This window comes from Panicum virgatum, chromosome 4N (assembly GCF_016808335.1).
Source record: "Panicum virgatum strain AP13 chromosome 4N, P.virgatum_v5, whole genome shotgun sequence".
Lineage (NCBI taxonomy): Eukaryota > Viridiplantae > Streptophyta > Magnoliopsida > Poales > Poaceae > Panicum > Panicum virgatum.
Window position 1 is genome coordinate 23860836 of NC_053148.1, and position 4651 is coordinate 23865486.

At 47.9% G+C, this 4651-nt stretch overlaps 1 non-coding gene across 1 annotated transcript; it reads right to left on the minus strand.

Moving 5' to 3' along the window:
• Window positions 1-1749: 1749 nt before the first annotated feature.
• Window positions 1750-1853, minus strand: LOC120671643. Its single transcript, XR_005673743.1, has one exon. It is a non-coding gene; the product is annotated as a small nucleolar RNA R71 (small nucleolar RNA).
• Between the last annotated feature and the right edge of the window lie 2798 nt (window positions 1854-4651).

Below are 4651 nucleotides of genomic sequence, written 5' to 3' on the forward strand. Positions count from 1 at the left end.
TTAGCTAGGTAGTGGAGCTAGGCTAGTTCTCTTTAGCGAGCAAGTCGTCATCGGAGTCGTCGAGCAATCCTCGGCTCCTCGTATGGCTTTGTATGCAACTTGTCAGACTTCTATTCATAATATAGAGTTCTGCCATGGTTGCTTTCCTATCTTGATAGTTTATCAATCCATGCTTAGATCGTTCATAAGTTATGCTACGGTCTTGGTTAGGCCAGATGATCTGGGTACGGATAGAGGTTCGTTGTGCTTTCGGGCTTGCTCTAGTGTTTTACTCGTCCATCCGAAGGGTGGGAGACTTGGGGGCACTAGAGTAGTGACTTCATACATGAGCGTGGTGCTCGGGTATGCGGGATCCTTCGGATACGACCGTGCTCCACGGTGTGACTGGGGTAGACGGCAGGTGGTGACAGCCCTGTCCGTCCGGCATAACAGCGGTGTTGCATTTAGCGTACTCCCCGACATTCGTGTTCGGTGTAGGAGTTCATGCAAAGAGGTAACGGGACTGGATGTACTCCGGTACGGGACCTTCTCCCCGCTATCCCATTTTCCTGGCACCTGCAGTCCTAACCATGATCTAACATGACCCTAGCTTTGGATAGAAGTATTAGGACACCTAACCTAGCCTAAGCTCCAGCTGACTTGAAGTAGGATAGAGTAGTTCTTTGTTTTATAGTTTCTCTCCTTTATTCCTTCCTCTTGGAGTGTGGATGTGTGCTGTGTTGCATTACCCTTACTTATTCTTTATTTGTACTTACCCCTGTTAGAGCATTGCCTATTACTTGAGGCACAATGTCATGGTTAATGTTGAGTACAATACCTTTGCCGCTGCCGTCCTTTGGGACACAAATAAATGACGATACCCTTACTCTCCGAGTGAAATGCTACAATGGTATATCCGTGCGCATGCGGATCCATCTGTAATCGTATTGATTATACCACGAGAGTGGCACCCCTTGGGTGCAGTTGCTAGGATGGGTTCGGCGCCCTCATTTCTAGTGATTGCACTAAGGACTGCCAACAGGCATTTCTGGCGCTGTTGCTAAGGATTAACCATTCCTAGTGATTGCGCTAAGAAATGTCAACAAGCATTTCTGGCGTTGTTGCCGGGGACGGCATGTGAACAAAGCTATTGTGCTAATATTAACTTAGACCTTGTACTCAGGATATAGTGTTTACTCTTTCAGGCTAATGTCACTTTATGTCTTCTTTTATTTTTGATTTGAAAGAAGACAGGGGTAGTGTATGTCCGGTTTCTCCCTCCCGAAAAACTACACAGACAATCCAGAGAGGCTCGTGAGAAGGGCATGACCTCGCGTCGTTCGTCCTCTCGCTATCCTCCCGGCACAGGAACCCATTTCGGAAGCACCACTCGTTCTTGAGGCTATGGCTGAAAAGACTCTCCGCGAGTTCTCCATCCCCTCCACCGATAATGTGGCCATTGACCCCAACATCAATGTCGGGGACGTGAACTTCGAGATCAAATCAAGCCTCATCAACATGGTGCAGGCTAGCCCATTCTGTGGCAAGCCGAACGAGGACGCAAATGCACATTTGCAGAACTTTCTGGAGCTCTGCGACACCGTTGTCATACGGGGTGTCGCCGCCGACGTTGTCAAGCTTCGTCTATTTCCCTTTTCCCTCCTGGGATAGGCGAAACAGTGGTTTTATAAAGAAAAGGACATCGACACCTGGGCCAAATGCTCCAAGGCGTTCCTTGCAAAATTCTTCCCGCTGGGCAAAACAAATGCCCTGCGCGGGAAAATTTCAAGTTTCCAGCAGACGGGGATGGAATCCATCCCAGAAGCTTGGGAGAGGCTGCAGGAATACATCCTGGCCTGTCCTCATCACAGCATGGATGAGTGGCTTGTCCTGCAAAGCTTCTACAACGGGCTCACAACAACATCTCGAGCCAATATTGATGCCGCTGCTGGAGGAGCCTTCCTCGACCTGACCATAGCCAAATCCAAAGCATTGGTCGAGAAGATGGTCTCCAATCAGGGGTGGAGCGATGAACGACTCCAACCCCGCACCAAAGGCATGCATACCGTCAAAGAGACGGATATGATTACCGCGAAGCTGGACCTCCTAATCAAGAAGATGGAGGAAGGGAGCAAACAACCGATCCATGCTCCCGTTTACGCCATGGGTTCGCACTTCACGTGCGAAGTCTGTGGTAATGATGGACACTCGGGGAACAACTGCCCTGAAACCCGTGAAGACTGCGCCTACCTCAACAACAATAACGGGTACCGTCCACAATAAGGAGTCCAGGGGTGGAACCAGCCACGTCCACCATTTCAGGGAGGTAATAATTACAACTCTTCTTTCAATTCCAATTTCAATTCAAACCAACCTCCCTTGAGAGAACTTGTTCTTGGCCATGTTAAAATCAATGAAAATATAAATAAAAAGCTTTTGGCCAATGATAAATCCCTGGAAAGTTTAAGTGTCAAGCTTGAAACTTTGTCTTCAACTCTTAAAAACCAGTTAAGTTTCAACAAAATGATGTTAACCCAGCTTGCACAAATTGCTGCTTCGTTACCTGCTGTTGAGAGTGGGAAGATCTCGGGGCAACCCGAGTCTCCCGTTGAAAATGTCAGCATGGTGTCTACCGGACGAGATAACTCGTCCCGGAGGCCACCACGCAATAACCATGTAGGTAGGTACTATCCCCCAAGGAACGACATTTGGGATGGCATGGTTGCAGCGGTGCAAGAGGATCCAGGGGTCCCCATGATCAGCTGCTCGATCTACATCAAACACTTCGAGCGATGCCTATGCAATCTGGGGGCAAGTGTGAATATAATACACAAGGTAATATATGAAGCACTTGAATATCCTACTCTTTCCCCAACAACTATGCTCGTACAGCTTGCAGATTCAACCATTCGGTATCCCGAAGGGATAGCCGAACACGTTTTTGTACGAGTATGAGACCCCTTCATCCTTGCCAACTTTGTGGTAATGGATATGGAGGGCGACCTCGGAGTCGACCTCGTACTTGGGCGACCTTTTCTAAGGTCTGCCAAGGCAAGGATCGATGTCGGAAAGGGAGAAATCCGTTTCCATGTCAGAAGGGAGGATATGTTTTTTATGTTCAAGAAGAAGGAAGAGCAGCGCTTCATGATCCAACAAGACAGTGAAGGGCAAGCACTCTGGGGTGCACCAGAACCCCAGCCAGAACAATGACCCTCCGCACCTAAAAGAAAGAAGAAGGAAAAGAAGGTGTGGCAGAAGGTCGAGAGTTCGGCCTCGTCCAGTTCTCCAGGACAAGCCGACGAATGGTAACAATGATGGAGAAAAGTCGTGCACGTCGGACTTTAAACGACGCGCCCTTGCCAAAGGTAAATTGGTATTTATCTCATATTTGCTTTCTCCGCTTTTCAACATTTTCTTTGCACATTATTTGTTTTGCTCCACTGCATGTTTGAAATTTTTAAAATTGTTTTCTGCATGCTGGAATTTTTCTAGCATTTTTCCCTTTTTACAAAAAGACCAAAAATATTTTTTGAATTTTAAAATCCTTTGGGAAAAATAATTTGGACATCTTTTCGAGCAAACTTTTGGCCGAGCACCATATTTTCGAAGTATATGACCGTTGAGGAATCACCTGGCCAAAGGGGGGCACCAGGGGGCCCACCCAGGTCGGCCGGCCCCAGGGCCAACGGCTCTTGGGCCCCACCTTCTCCAACGGCTTCCTGACCGTTGTGCCTGGCTCCTCCTTGGGTGCACTCGCCCAGTTTCCTTCAAATAGAGGCCGAGAGAGGGGTGATGAGCTCTCATGCTCACTCTCTCCACTCGCACTCCTTCTCACACATTCTTGCTCGGGTTTCTTTTGGATTTTGGCTCAAGTTTGATTGCAAGAATACTCTCTCTCTCAATTCTTTGCGGCAAGATTGATCACATAATTGGAGGAACAACTTTCGGGTAAGAGTTTCATTTTCATTTCACTAACGTAACCCGAATCGAGTTGTTCTCGTTCGTTCTTGTTCGTTCTTTTTGCAAGCATGAAGGGTGTAGGTCGGAAACTTTCCGGAGCTATCAAGAAGACGACAGTGTTAAGCTCATCTTGTTCACGGGGTGGGTCGAGCTCCCGTCATTCCCCCGAACCTACACCAACACCGACCACGATGGACTATGAGCAAGACGAACAAGAAGAACTATTCGAGGAGCAAGCTGCAGAACCGCAAGCCGAGGACATGGAAACAGATGACGATGATGCACCGCACCTCGACTTGCAAGACGACCGTGAGCGTCAATCCTACGCCATGATCAAGAATCGAAGCTTTGGTCATACTAGAGCCTTCGATCCGAACCTTCTCAAAAAATCAGGTATGGACGTTGACTTCGCTCGTGTTTGGCATGCGGTTGGATGGGATGGTTTTGTGCCCGTTGAGGAGAATGGTTCTCGTCTCCTCACCATCTAGTTTCTTTGCACTCTTTGGGAGGTGGATGATGGTGTTTATTTCCGACTTTTTGGAGTTGAATGCTATTTTAATTGGAGAAATTTCAGTCACCTCCTTGGTTTTAGCACGCACTTGCTAGTTTCCCTTGCAAAAGCTTGCCGCGGTTTTGATCGACATGAGTTTTGGGGTTTGATTTCGAGTCAAGTTGTTCATGGCAAGTTTGCACCTCGGTGCAATGACATTCA